The 16,194-nt window shown below is 44.6% G+C and overlaps 1 protein-coding gene across 1 annotated transcript in view; it reads left to right on the forward strand.

Moving 5' to 3' along the window:
- The window catches only part of CCDC120 (coiled-coil domain containing 120), a 71,906-nt gene that overhangs the window by 27,318 nt on the left and 28,394 nt on the right, over positions 1 to 16,194 (forward strand). The gene's annotated exons all lie outside the window — the stretch shown is intronic.

Genomic DNA, 16,194 nt, shown 5'->3' on the forward strand with positions numbered 1-16,194 from the left:
GCAGGCACAGAGACTTACACCCTTGCAGTCCTGGATCTTGTACATTCTTCTCATGCAGATCTTCCCATGGCCCGACTGTGGCCTGCAGGACTGCAAGGGTTAAAAGATGACTCATAGTCTAGGGAAATTCCACAGCAGGCATGGGCTGACATAGGGACAATGGGACAGCCAATCAGAGGCCTCCTAGAGGGAGACGTCAGCGTTTAACCCTGTGCTGCCTGCAATGGGATAATATGCAATGATAGTGGAGTAAACGTGCCCTTGCTGGTAATGTGTGATAAATACAGCTGTATTTATCTGTCTATATATAATACAGAGCTTTTTATTTATTTTTTTGTACGTTTACTCTGGACACCCTCAGGCTAGCAAAGTCCTCCCTTCCCCTCCCCTCAGGCTTTGTGGGGTTTAACGTGTACCCAGGGGCCTGATTCATTAAGGATCTTAACTTCAGAAACTTCTTATTTCAGTCTCCTGGACAAAACCATGTTACAATGCAAGGGGTGCAAATTAGTTTTCTGTTTTGCACATAAGTTAAATACTGACAGTTTTTTCATGTAGCACACAAATATCAACTTTAAGTTTCAGTGTACAAATAAGCTATCAAGTATTTGTGTGTTACATGATAAAACAGTCAGTGTTTAACTTATGTGCAAAACAGAAAACTAATTTGCACCCCTTGCATTGTAACATGGTTTTGTCCAGGAGACTGAAATAAGAAGTTTCTTAAGTTAAGATCCTTAATGAATCAGGCCCCAGGTGAGTAGCTGGGATGACACAGGGGCAGTAGTGCAGTACAAAACGCAGATGTTAGGGCTACAGAGCACGTGTCCTCCTTTATTTAGGCTGGGTACACACTACAGGGTTGTCAGGAGCTTATCTGGCCAATCAGATGAAAAATCGACCGCTCGGCCTGATATCACATTGCAATGGTGTGCGATTGTCCTTCCAGAGCAAATTGTATTGTTTCATTTGATTGTTAAACCAAACTGAAAATCTCGTTCAATGATGGAACGATGTCGTTCCAATTCTGCAGTGTGTCTGCACTCACGATCAGGATCTCCATAGTGTTTACAGAGTCATGGGGGTATATTTACTAAACTGCGGGTTTGAAAAAGTGGAGATGTTGCCTATAGCAACCAATCAGATTCTAGCTGTCATTTTGTAGAATGCACTAAATAAATAATAGCTAGAATCTGATTGGTTGCTATAGGCAACATCTCCACTTTTTCAAACCTATAGCTTAGTAAATATACCCCATGATCTTTCAGCTGATGGTTATGACAGATGAAGAGCACAGATCTGAAGGTAAATCTTGTGTTTAGTGTGTACACAGGAGTCGGCATGCTGATCAGGACTTTTTTTTATCAGTCATTGATGAAATCGTTATAGATAACACATTGGGAAAACATTTATGTAGTGTGTACTCAGCCTTCCTCCTCCAACACTTTATCTACTCATCCAACACTTCACTTAGTTGCAATGAATAAATAACCGTAGTTTACATCAGAGCGGATAATGATTAGCCTTTGTGGATTGCCCCTCTGACTTTCAACCTTTACAAGGGGCAAACGCAGGATTTGTAGAGGAGGGTTTCCACACCACGCCGCAGGTGGGCGTGGCCAGCATGCATGGGGGCGTGGCTATAATTTTAGAGAGGGCTTGGCTGCTCTCCAACTCTTACTATCCCCATAATATAAATGGGCAATGGTGCGTGGACTACTGTTAGGTGCACGCAGCTCTCCCTTTTCAAGCAGAGCCGTGTGAAGCGGGAGCAGGGTCCAGCCACCTCAATTATACAGTGCCCCAGGCTTGGAGGGGGGTTTCCAGGCACTAGGAAACCTCCCTCGGTTTGCCTATGCCTTTCCCGGTCACCAGGTCTCTCTCCGTCTGTCCAGACGGGCAACTCAATCCACACAGGTACCTGACCGCTTGTCACTTTACTGGGGTAACCTGTGTGCGTTCGTTCTCAGCAAGTCAACCCAACAGTGTTGGACTCAGCGTACTATTGGTCCCAGCATGCCTGCTAGTACGCTCAGTCTCCACTCAACTCCGCACAGAGCTCATTAAGACCCGCGCCATCCCTCTCGGATCTTAGGATGGATTATCTCTTGCTCACCCCCCCTCTCGGTGTCAGTCGCTATTTGACTACCGGCAATGTCAAGGGTAACTCGGATGGCTTGTACTTAAATGGGTCACACGAGTCAAGTCTTGGGGCTAGATTTACTAAGCTGTGGGTTTAAAAAGTGGGGAGGTTGCCTATAGCAACCAATCAGATTCTAGCTTTCATTTATTTAGTACTTTCTACAAAATGACAGCTAGAATCTGATTGGTTGCTATAGGCAACATCCCCATTTTTTTCAAACCCGCAGCTTAGTAAATCTAGCCCTTGGACTAAAAGGAGGGGAATGGAGCAGTCAACCGAAGAGAACTGAACAATCCAAACAGTGGTCTGTAAAACGGGGGTGAGAGACACATGTATTTAAAATAAGATACTGGAAAATTAAGGCTCCGAAGTGTTCGTTATAAAAATACTCTCTACGTCGTTTCCCTACAAATCTACTTCCAATCTCTCATCTCTGCTTAAGCTTCTAACACCCAACACCGCTATAATACAGTTGAATCTTTTGTCAACCATCCAACATCAACCTCATCGACCACCATCACTGCCCGAGATCTTGCTTTCTACTTCAATGTCAACATTGACAAAATCCGTTATGAAATGGGATTCTCTTCCAGCGCCAATCCCTACTCAATTTCTCTGGCTCCTCTTCATTTTATCCCACTCTACTGCCTATCCACTCAGCATGGCCAACCTGCCCATTGTGGCTTCACACACCAGTCGACTACTGTCTTCTGCGCTCGTCATAGCTTTAACGAAACATCCGTAATTTCGCCCGCCGTTATCTTTCCATCGTTATTCAAGCAAATGGGGCAGCATGGTGGCTCAGTGGTTAGCACTTCTGCCTCACAGCGCTGGGGTCTTGAGTTCAATTCCCGACCGTGGCCTTATCCGTGTGGAGTTTGTATGTTCTCCTTGTGTTGGCGTGAGTTTCCTCCGGGTGCTCCGGTTTCCTCCCACACTCCAAAAACATACTGGTAGGTTAATTGGCTGCTATCAAATTGACCCTGGTCTCTCTCTCTGTCTGTGTATGTTAGGGAATTTAGATTGTAAGCTCCAATGGGGCAGGGACTGATGTGAATGAGTTCTCTGTACAGCGCTGCGGAATTAGTGGTGCTATATAAATAAATGGTGATGGTGATGATGATGATGAAATGGTGATTACTCCTGATCCAAACTCGCTCTCTCATCGCTCAGCCCCCATTCCTTTCCGAAATTCTTGAGAGGCTTTCCCATTGTGACCTTCTGTTGCACCGGCCGATAATTGCAGCGTTTTCGATAGGTGTGTTATTTGGCATCACAGTCATTTTGGGGCCACACGCTGTAATATTGGGCCATTTGCACAATACCGCTGCTAATATCACAGTATGTGTATCCAGCCGCGCTGTGTCTCTTGAAATTAACGTGCTCTTAAATGTAGCAGGCACGTTATGTAACAAATACCGGTTTTGTAAATAGGTTATGTTTGTTTATATTAATCTCCCACTCATACGGCCCAACAAATAAAATCCATTGCATACATACTCTTTGTTGGGGGCAAAATAGAGGTAGATTCTCACTAATTCTAACAGGGCTGTTTTTGTTGGTGGCCCATACGTCTATTTTGTGGGCCTCAGCATCCATAACAACCAATCCACTTGTTAAAGGGCCTGATTCATTAAGGATCTTAACTTAAGAAACTTCTTATTTCAGTCTCCTGAACACAAATACTTGATAGCTTATGTGTACACTGAAATTTAAAGTTGATATTTGTGTGCTACATGAAAAAACAGTCAGTATTTAACTTATGTGCAAAACAGAATACTAATTTGCACCCCTTGCATTGTAACATGGTATTGTCCAGGAGACTGAAATAAGAAGTTTCTTAAGTTAAGATCCTTAATGAATCAGGCCCAAAATATGCACCTAGACACATCATGTTGGATGCACAGGGTGTAGATGTATTTTATTTGCATAGCAGTGAAAGTATTGTCTGATTTTGCATGCAACTCATCTTACATGGCTATTTAGAGTTAAGTTAGGGCTCTCTCCCATCACAGCTCTAAACTTATCTGCACATTTTCAATTTGCCCCCAGCGCCACCCATAGCAGAACAACATGGATTTGTCAAGGTGCAAAAATTTCACCTTCTAGCTGAATATATTCCTCTAAATCTCTAAATGAGGTCCTATGCACTAAGCAAAACTACTGGGGTTTTTTTGCAAGCCACACAGCAGTAGAGTTCTAACGTTGAGAGGACGCTGGCCTAGGAGCTAGCACTCTACTCTAAAAGTTCATCTTGCCTTCCGAGACGAACTTTCAGACTGCGCTGTGTTCACGCTCAGGTACAGCACACCGGGGTCAATGTAAAGATTCAGCTGTATGGGATCATTTGCCACAATGCGTTCTCTGGGCCATCGCAAAATCTGGTAAGGAGTCTGGCCGTTCTCGCCTCCCAAGTCCCCCTTAATGTGTGGGCAGGACAGTGGCTTAGTGGTAAGCACTTCTGCTTCACAGCACTAGAGTCATGAGTTCGATTCCCGACCATGACCTTATCTGTGTGGAGTTTGTATGTTCTCCTGTTCCGTGTTTGCGTGGGTTTCCTCCTGGTGCTCCGATTTCCTCCCACAATCCAAAAACATACTGGTAGGTTAATAGTCTCTCTTGGTCTGTTTGTTTGTTTGTTAGAGGATTTAGAATGTAAGCTCCAATGGGGCAGGGACTGATGTGAATGAGTTCTCTGTACAGCGCTGCGGAATTAGTGGCGCTATATAAATAGATGATGATGTGCAGTGCAGCGCACGCATACCCCTCCCACTGGGCTGTGGGACTTATTTTCCACCTCAGGGGCCCAGGACCTCCGTCCATTATAGTATTTAAAAAAAAAGTTTAACAAAGAACAATTCTGAAAGAAACTTCTAAATTAAAAAAAAACGCCCGATATCTCAAACTCTCCTTCTCTGCTGATCAATCATAGTCATGAATGGAAACCAAAACAAAAAAACCCTACCCTGAAAAAATTCCCATGAAAACCCAGTGTTGGCCCTTTGTTATCACTGAGGGATCAGCTCCTATTGAAAATAATAGTAGAAGTGTTCCAGAAATAGACTGTCGCTGGTTACCGCTGCTTGGTACATGGGGAGCAGATTCTTACGTCAGAGTTCAATCCCAATGTAAGAATCTCCCCTAAAGAGTCAAGTGACAAGTGCAAATCTGCTCCATTCTGTTCCTGCTCCAACAGCGTTTGTTGTGTTAGATTGTAAGCTCTAATACGCAGGCGACCGATACCGCCTGTTTATGGCGTACAGATACACAGAACACTGCACCACGTAACTGGTGATACCGAGCACTATTACAAATCCACAGTTACAACTGGTGACAATGTGAGTGAAATAAATGAGCTATGGTGAACAGGAAGATACTGTACACCAGAAAGTAGAATTGGGTACTGCTGCTGAGTGTTATAGTGCACTAGTGTGATATCTGACATTGCTGAGTGTTATAGTGCACTAGTGTGATATCTGACATTGCTGAGTGTTATAGTGCACTAGTGTGATATCTGACATTGCTGTGTGTTATAGTGCACTAGTGTGATATCTGACATTGCTGTGTGTTATAGTGCACTAGTGTGATATCTGACATTGCTGAGTGTTATAGTGCACTAGTGTGATATCTGACATTGCTGAGTGTTATAGTGCGCTAGTGTGATAACTGATAGTGCTGAATGTTATAGTGCACTAGTGTGATATCTGACATTGCTGAGTGTTATAGTGCGCTAGCGTGATAACTGATACTGCTAAATGTTATAGTGCACTAGTGTGATATCTGACACTACTCAGTGTTATAGTGCACTAGTGTGATAACTGACACTGCTCAGTGTTATAGTGCACTAGTGTGATAACTGATACTGCTGAGTGTTATAGTGCACTAGTGTGATAACTGACACTACTCAGTGTTATAGTGCACTAGTGTGATAACTGACACTGCTGAGTGTTATAGTGCACTAATGTGATAACTGACACTGCTCAGTGTTATAGTGCACTAGTGTGATAACTGATACTGCTCAGTGTTATAGTGCACTAGTGTGATAACTGACACTGCTCAGTGTTATAGTGCACTAGTGTGATAACTGACACTGCTCAGTATTATAGTGCGCTAGTGTGATAACTGACACTGCTGAGTGTTATAGTGCGCTAGTGTGATAACTGACACTGCTGAGTGTTATAGTGCACTAGTGTGATAACTGATACTGCTGAGTGTTATAGTGCACTAGTGTGATAACTGATACTGATGAGTGTTATAGTGCACTAGTGTGATAACTGACACTGCTCAGTATTATAGTGCACTAGTGTAATAACTGATACTGCTGAGTGTTATAGTGTGCTAGTGTGATAACTGATACTGCTGAGTGTTATAGTCCACTAGTGTGATAACTGACACTGCTCAGTGTTATAGTGGGCTAGTGTGATAACTGATACTGCTGTATTATAGTGCACTAGTGTGATAACTGACACTGCTCAGTGTTATAGTGCACTAGTGTGATAACTGACACTGCTCAGTGTTATAGTGCACTAGTCTGATTACTGATACTGCTCAATGCTATAGTGCACTAGTGTGATAACTGACACTGCTCAGTGTTATAGTGTGCTAGTGTGATAACTGATACTGCTGAGTGTTATAGTGCACTAGTGTGATAACTGACACTGCTCAGTATTATAGTGCGCTAGTGTGATAACTGATACTGCTGAGTGTTATAGTGCACTAGTGTAATAACTGATACTGCTCAGTGTTATAGTGCACTAGTGTGATAACTGACACTGCTCAGTGTTATAGTGCACTAGTGTGATAACTGACACTGCTCAGTGTTATAGTGCACTAGTGTGATAACTGATACTGTTCAGTGTTATAGTACACTAGTGTGATAACTGACACTGCTCAGTGTTATAGTGCACTAGTGTGATAACTGATACTGCTGAGTGTTATAGTGCACTAGTGTGATAACTGACACTGCTGAGTGTTATAGTGCACTAGTGTGATAACTGATACTGCTGAGTGTTATAGTGCACTAGTGTGATAACTGATACAGCTGAGTGTTATAGTGCACTAGTGTGATAACTGATACTGCTGAGTGTTATAGTGCATTGTGTGATAACTGACACTGCTCAGTGTTATAGTGCACTAGTGTGATAACTGATACTGCTCAGTGTTATAGTGCACTAGTGTGATAACTGATACTGCTCAGTGTTATAGTGCACTAGTGTGATAACTGATACTGGTGAGTGTTATAGTGCACTAGTATGATAACTGATACTGCTGAGTGTTATAGTGCATTTTGTGATAACTGACACTACTCAGTGTTATAGTGCACTAGTGTGATAACTGACACTGCTCAGTGTTATAGTGCACTAGTGTGATAACTGATACTGCTCAGTGTTATAGTGCACTAGTGTGATAACTGATACTGCTCAGTGTTATAGTGCACTAGTGTGATAACTGATACTGCTCAGTGTTATAGTGCACTAGTGTGATAACTGATACTGGTGAGTGTTAAAGTGCACTAGTGTGATAACTGACACTGCTCAGTGTTATAGTGCACTAGTGTGATAACTGACACTGCCGAGTGTTATAGTGCACTAGTGTGATAACTGATACTGCTGAGTGTTATAGTGCACTAGTGTGATAACTGACACTGCTGAGTGTTATAGTGCACTAGTGTGATAACTGATACTGCTGAGTGTTATAGTGCACTAGTGTGATAACTGATACTGCTGAGTGTTATAGTGCACTAGTGTGATAACTGATACTGCTGAGTGTTATAGTGCATTTTGTGATAACTGACACTGCTCAGTGTTATAGTGCACTAGTGTGATAACTGATACAGCTGAGTGTTATAGTGCACTAGTGTGATAACTGATACTGGTGAGTGTTATAGTGCACTAGTGTGATAAGCGACACTGCTCAGTGTTATAGTGCACTAGTGTGATAACTGATACTGCTGAGTGTTATAGTGCACTAGTGTGATAACTGATACTGCTGAGTGTTATAGTGCACTAGTGTGATAACTGATACTGCTGAGTGTTATAGTGCATTTTGTGATAACTGACACTGCTCAGTGTTATAGTGCACTAGTGTGATAACTGATACTGGTGAGTGTTATAGTGCATTGTGTGGTAACTGACACTGCTCAGTGTTATAGTGCACTAGTGTGATAACTGATACTGGTGAGTGTTATAGTGCATTGTGTGATAACTGACACTGCTCAGTGTTATAGTGTACTAGTGTGATAACTGACACTACTGAGTGTTATAGTGCATTGTGTGATAACTGACACTGCTCAGTGTTATAGTGCACTAGTGTGATAACTGATACTGGTGAGTGTTATAGTGCACTAGTGTGATAACCGATACTGCTGAGTGTTATAGTGCACTAGTGTGATAACTGATACTGCTCAGTGTTATAGTGCACTAGTGTGATAACTGATACTGCTCAGTGTTATAGTGCACTAGTGTGATAACTGATACTGGTGAGTGTTATAGTGCACTAGTGTGATAACTGACACTGCTCAGTGTTATAGTGCACTAGTGTAATAACTGATACTGCTCAGTGTTATAGTGCACTAGTGTGATAACTGATACTGGTGAGTGTTATAGTGCACTAGTGTGATAACTGATACTGCTCAGTGTTATAGTGCACTAGTGTGATAACTGATACTGCTGAGTGTTATAGTGCACTAGTGTGATATAAGGTACAGCTGTGTGTTACTGTGCACAAGAATATAATATAACTGAATGTTATTATCCACTTTGTTTCGGAGCACAGAAAGCTTGCCCAGATGTCACAGAGTTTTGCTTATTGTGAAGATACACCGCAATGCCAGCTACAGACAACAGGTGGCAGTGCACCATAAACTCTTCACCTACTGCAATCAGCACTTTGCTAAAGGTCAAGTCAGCCCAGTGACTTTGTCTTCATCCCTCACTTTCTCTTCCAACTGCCCGTACCCTTTACCCCAAAACCTCCTCACCTTCTCCCACTCATCCCAGCATTTGGTGCCCTTAGTTGTGGTAGATTGGTGTAACGGTGGACCACATGATTCGAGTGCAATGGCAGGGTATCTGGGCAAAGGAAAGCCACCCTGAACTGCTTGCCCCGGGGTCTGATAACAGGTACTGTGGACTGTTACTGTGCACTAGAGCGTGATACCTTGTATGTTAGAGTTTTAACTGTTCATTATAGTGTATGTCTCGATAGCCAGGGGAGAGGGCTATCTTGGGGCCCTAAACACTGTCATGGCCACTTTCAGTCTTACCTAAGCAGTGCCCTTACAGACGCGGACCCCTAGGCGGATCTAAGCGCTGAATATTGGAAATAGCTCACACAGAGAACTTATATGCACCCAAGAGATGCCGGGTATGAGAAATATTTCACCCGCTGAATAACAGCAACTCACAATAACCGCATGAAAAAAAGTAGAGTTTCCAAATGCTCTCATTGCTGGTGGGTAGGTTCTTGGTATTGGCAGCCGATTAGGTACTCGGATAAAAGGACTTTTTGATATGGATTCCTTTCAGTATCGCTAGACTCCAGCGGACAATGGGTCACAAAACCCCCATGCTGTAGACGGGCCTGCCCAACAGCCACCCAATGCCAAAGGAACTGGAGAAAAGCCGACCTGCTTAGTCCAACTTCAGCCTTTGCTTCAAGCCCTAAACCCCCACCCCCCACCCTTTTTAGTCTCCCTGTCCCCTCCAAGGCCATCTTAACAACATTATGGGCCCCCGGGCAAAGACATAGATATAGATATATAGATGTATACAGATACAGATATAAATATAGATATATAGAGATAGAGATAGAGAGATGTACTTGCTCAGTGACCCTTGAAGGTTTTTTTTGCAGGTTTTTTTCTTTTGCAGGATTATTTATTCTCATTAAGAGCCGTGCCTATGGGGCCCCCTTGCCCGTGGGGCCCCTGGGCAGCTGCCCATCATGCCCAATGGAAAAAATGGCCCTGGTCCCCTCTCCAGGATCCTCACCCTTCCAAGGGTAAAATGATCCTGATTGGGCTGTGTGAGTTTGTATAACAAGGTTATCCAATGACCTGATTACTTTAGGAATGCGGTAGGATAACATAATAACCCTTCCTTGTGGTGTAAGTCGGAATGTGGCTGGGACAGATATCTGTCATATCAGCATAACATAAGGAAGGTGTTAATATAAGTAGTGGTTGGATGTAGGGAACAGTCTCTACCTGATGCGAAAGAGGGATATTTGGTAGGTTTGACGACTACTACGTGCTCAATATCAGGTAAGGGCTGATGCCGTCAGTACCAGCGCCAATAATTATTTGCCTCCTAGAGGCTTATCTGAGGATGCGACCACGTCTAACTAGGCCGTATCTCTGGGGACGTGATACACTTAAGTGTGAAACTTTCTAATACATTCTAAAATTAGTTCTTAATCAGGATTTTAAAGGTTTTTTTTTCCACTTATGCACATTTTTGCTTAAGTTAATATGTTTAGGGCACGAGTATACCAAAGGTTTCACGTGTCCTGTATATCCTGTTCAGTAGCTTCTCTGCTGCCGATATCATGTTTCTGTAGGTCCGCATGAGCCTCATCTGCGTCAATACACCCTTACTGTCCTCGGTCAATGTTAGCACGCCAATTCCCTGTCCCGCCTCTCCAGAGGTCATAAGTGCCAGAGTCGCGCAGGTCTGCATAGGCGTGCGCCTGCTATTCTGGGAATGCTCAGCGCGATTTCACACAAGGTGGGCTCCGCAAACTGACTTATGTTGCACTCTCCGCATCTGAAACAATGTGATACCGCCAGGTGCCGTCCCCGCTGCTCTTCCCGTTGAGCAGGGACGGCCGCCTGGTAGTATCGGTCGGCTGCGTCCTGTTGCTAAGCAACATGCATGCAGAGTCCTCAGCCATCCTCGCACCGTCGGGGCGTATGCGCAGTGGAGCGATCCGTTGCTAGGTAACGGGATGCTTTTAGTGTTGGCAGGCAGCGTGTCTGACCGCCCACTACGTCCTCCTATCACACTCCGCCACTATTTAAACACTGTTCTGGCACCATTTGGGTATCAGGTCTCCTGTCTCCAGTATTGTATTGTATGTTATTGCTTCCTTGGTTTGACCCGGCTTCCCTTGACTACCCTTCTGGATCGTGCCCATTACTTCATCCTGTTGTTACCTCGACTTCCTGACCATTCTCCTAGATTGCGGTATTCTCATCTGATCATTGTGACTTTGGCTTGTCTGACCTATCTGTGGATCTCCCTTTGGTACCATCTCCTCCTTATTGGCTTGACCCGTTCTGTCCTGACTTATCACTACACTGGTAACTGTCTTGGAGGACCGCAACCTGCGTATCCCTTGCAGCTAAGCCTAAACTTCCTTGGAGGGGTCCCTGGTGAACACCAGGGGTACGTTAGACTCCGCACCTCCTTGCTCAGTAGTGCAAATACCAGTTAGTGTTTCCGGAACATCCAAGAGTCTACAGTAAACATCCAAGAGTCTGACACATACACAATGTCCTCGTCTTGGCTCTCAAGACACAGCAAGACTCACACGTTTACCATCCATAATTACACTATATATGTAAAGCCCCTTTAGACTAAGCGCCGTTAGTGGGTGCACCCTTTATGTGATGATCTGTGAGTAGCGGGAGAGGTTTAGGTGTTAGTGACAGGATCCGAGGGTTGATGTAGAGCCAATCCTGTAGTGAGCTAGAGTGTAGAAAGATGAATACAATATACTCCCACGCGGCACATGTGTGGCGAGGGGATAGAGGCCCTTACGGGTAGACAAAGTAGTAGTAGACACAGTAGTATAAATAACTTTGACTGAGGTCCAAGAGGTTATTGGGGGAGTGAGCAGTGTCTGAATCAAGTCCATTTTCAAGCCTTGACCATGTCTGGTAGCCAGCCTGAGGTATGATGTGTGAAGGAGCTCATAATTCAGTAAATTTGCAGCTGGGGCGGCCAAATCGCGGAGCAACATCTTCACGCTGCTCCTGCTGGAACCCTCTGGCCAATGTGTCTCTTGAATTGATTCCTTGGGACTAATAAAATGCATACATCACCTGTGTCCGGAGAGAGTACGGAACATCGGAACGTTCAAGTGAAGGATAGGTGACCTGGTAATGGGGAATCAGAAGAAAGAGGATAGTACATAGATCTATTTACCATCAGAAGGCTATATGCAAGACAGGACCCTCTGATTCTGCAGCCTTTTAACACTGCCGATAACTAATGGCTGCTTCCACCTCTCTAATTCTTTGAGAATCCAGGAGATGGCACTTTCGTGGATCTCTTAAATCTCTATCACTTTCTCCCACTATCTCCACAGTTCTGTATCTCTCAGTAAGTAAAGTCAACGGCCTTGGACCCCTCCTCTTCTCCATCTATAGTTCTATACATTGGGTCATCGACATCATATTAATGGCATTGTACACGCACTTTGCAATATATGCCGATTGGGGCTCTTGCTTCCTATTGAGAAACGTACATAGAGGTTCAGTGGTTTTTAAAGGGGAACCAAGTGCCTAAATAATGTTACCACTATAACAACCTTTGGTGGAATACAGTAGTGTAGCAATGGGCATGGGGGTCACCATTTGGGGGCACGGAGCAAGAGACAAGCCCATAAATTCCTCAGCATAATAGGTGCAGTTCTCTCTTCTTACCACTTGGTGTCAGTATCGTTATAGGTTTACAATTTCCTCCTGTTTGCTGAACTACAGACCGAGGTTTTCGATTTCTATGCAGTTCCTCCCATTTACTGGACCCCTGGTATCAGCTCAGTCACCTAGCGGTAAAGCCACACAGCCATTACTTGTTCATAATGTCACTTCTGCTTCAACGCCGGTAAACAGGAACTAGATATGTGTCGGCCAAAGATGTTAGATAAGCAAACTATGTGTTGGAGAATTTTCATATCTGGAACTACACAGAAAGTAATTCATGATGGAGACCTGACAACCATTTATGGAAACAGGGCAGAGAAGCGGGTGGGTCCATCAGGAGAGGCTGAAGTTTTGTGTAAAGTGGACCAGTGCATATCAACCAAGTTCTGGACACCCAAATGGGTTGTATTTTTTATTTTTTTTATGGAATTAGATAGAATTTAGACTTATAAACTTATACCATCCAGAGAGGAACGTAACTAGAACTTTGGGAAGGGACCACCAAGGTTACTAGCAGTCCCCCCCTCCCCCAGCCTCGTCTTTGTCCGCCGCTGTGCCCATAGGCAAACCGAGAGAAGGGGGAGGGGTTCCTAGTGCCTGGAAGCCCCCCTCCAAGCCTGGGGCACTGTATAATTAAGGTGGCTGGACCCTGCTCCCACTTCACACTGCTCTGCTTGAAAAGGGAGAGCTGCATGCACCTAACAGTAGTGCATGCAGCATTGCCCATGTATATTATGGGGATAGGAAGAGTTGGAGAGCAGCCAAGTACTGTCTAAAATTATAGCCACGCCCCCATGCATGCTGGTCACGCCCACTGGCGGCGCGGTGTGGAAACCCCCCTCTACAAATCCTGCGTTTACCCCTAGTGCCGCACAAATTATTGACTTACTGACCTCTCTAGAGATCTGCAGAATATCACACAGGACCGAATACCCCTTTACAGATATATATTGATACATGCTGCAGAGCGTCGCGCTATCTGTTGTCAATCAGACATGCCAACTTTGGATATATTTTGACCCCTGGCTCTTTGTACATCCAGTTATTTTTCATTGTACCAGTTGTCACATAGAGCACTTTTCAGAGCAGACTAAAGCTACGGTCAGGCAAGTGGGGAAGCGTGGTGACTCAGAGGGTGGAGCGGTATCGCTGAGCCACCCCACCTCCCCCCAAATTTTGTTTGGAGCCTGGCGATGCCGTCAGGAGTTTACAAAGTGTCCTTTCAAAAGGCCTTTTCATTTGTCAGGTTTGTACTTCAGGCTGCGGCCAGTAGATGTCGCAGTCCGGTAAGCATTGTTCTCACTACCGTCGATCAGCAAGGACTTTGGTTTCACAAGCCGGAGGAAGTGTCATAGTACAAGCAGACATGGCCACTGATGGCTATTTCTTTTTATATAAATACTGCAAAATTGTGATGCCTTTGGAGTGTACGTGTCACCTAGACTAAGTTAGGGAAAGCAAAATGATATATGGGCGCAATTTAACAAGAAATTGCGATACTCAACGGTCCAACGGCCAGTCCCTGCTTAACAGCGCAGCCGAGAGCCGGCTTGCCTGAGTGAGGCATCATTGCCCGTGCACCAAACCCGCACATTCCCAGGTGCCTTGTAGAATATATAAACCATCCTCAGTTATTATTTAGCCACTGGTATTCCTGTGCACTGGCTCTTGGCACTACTGTACAATGCTATCAGGGGCAAACGCAGGATTTGTAGAGGGGGGTTTCCACACCACGCCACCAGTGGGCGTGGCCAGCTTGCATGGGGGCGTGGCTATAATTTTAGACAGTGCTTGGCTGCTCTCCAACTCTTCCTATCCCCATAATATACATGGGCAATGCTGCGTGCACTACTGTTAGGTGCACACAGATCTCCCTTTTCAAGCAGAGCCGTGTGAAGCGGGAGCAGGGTCCAGCCACCTCAATAATACAGTGCCCCAGGCTTGGAAGGGGGGTTTCCAGGAACTAGCCCCCCCCCTGGTTTGCTTATGCATACTATATTACACACCTTCTGTAAAATACATAAAAGAACATTTTAAAGCAGCGATGGGTTTAAATTGAATGGCGGACAATTAAATACATCTCCCGTAGGTGGGCAGTAATGAGTACCCCAGGCGCTAGCGAACAGCTGTAAAGTCATTAGCACAATGCATAGAAATGTCCAACAATTGTCATCCCTAAATAGCGGTATCTCATAAACTGTAAAATAGTTAAAAATAGTAATTTAGTGTGTGGCACTACAAGTCCAAGCAAACCCTACAGCATTTAACTGGTTTGGTAAAACTACAAGTGCCAGGATACCCATGGCTGCCAGAGCATACTGGTGCTAGTTGAACTACAAGCGCCTTCATTGGCTAGCATCCAGAGTCACGATTCTGAGTACACTTGTCTACTCTATGTTTCCTGGAGGGGAGGTTAATTGCAGGTGTGAAGGGGAGGGGGCGGGACGTTGCGGGTTATGTCATTTTGGCCCCACTCCTGTGGCAAAAATTACACAATTGCGTAATTTTGCCACTTGTCACCTACACATAGTGGAGGCGGCCATTTTTCAAGCAGACAATACTCAAAATGGCTGCCTCCGCCTTAGCATCATAGGAACCAGCGACATCACAGAGGAAGCAGACATTTTGTGGGCCGTGCCATATTCCTGATAATACAGCTTATTCATTGATTAATAACCAGTGACAATGGTGTCTAAAGCATACTTGCCAACTTTTACAACCTTCCCTCCGGGAGATCCAAAAATGGTGGTATTGCATAGCAGTGGGTGGGGCTTCGTGACGCAAATTTGTGTCATTAAGCCCCACCTCCACCACAGTCCGGGAGGATGCCTACTCTTCTGGAAGGACTCCCGGAAATTCGTGAGCCTCCCGGAAATTTTGGGAGAGTAGGCAAATATGGTCTAAAGTAGGCTGCAGTCTCAAAAAATATAATTCAGGCCACAAAATGGCTGCCTGCATCGTATTTAGGTGAACTAAAGATGCTGATTTTCTTGCTGCCATTGTCTGAATGGGTCGTTTCTCAGTCAGTAATAGATCATACTGGCCAACTCTCCCTGAATGTCAGGGAGACTCCCTGAACTAGGGGTGATCTCCCTCACTCCCTGAAGAGTCTGGCATTCTCCCTGATGCTGAGCCAGTACAAGACGTGGTTGGCTTCGCCATCTGTGGCATGATGACACAGTTCAGAAATTGTGTCCTATGTCCATGTATTGATGCCTATGGAGGTGGCCATTTTCATGGAGACCAAGATTTAATCAAAGACTGACAGGTCAGACAACATGACTTCAGTAATGGAGACAGAAATGTAAAAGACACTTCAGTCTCTAGAGATTCATTAGCTACTTTTCTTTAATTTATAGTTGCCTACTCTCCCGGAGTGTCTTGGAGACCAGGCCTTTCTCCC

Source organism: Mixophyes fleayi, chromosome 9 (assembly GCF_038048845.1).
Source record: "Mixophyes fleayi isolate aMixFle1 chromosome 9, aMixFle1.hap1, whole genome shotgun sequence".
NCBI classification, from domain to species: Eukaryota; Metazoa; Chordata; class Amphibia; order Anura; family Limnodynastidae; genus Mixophyes; species Mixophyes fleayi.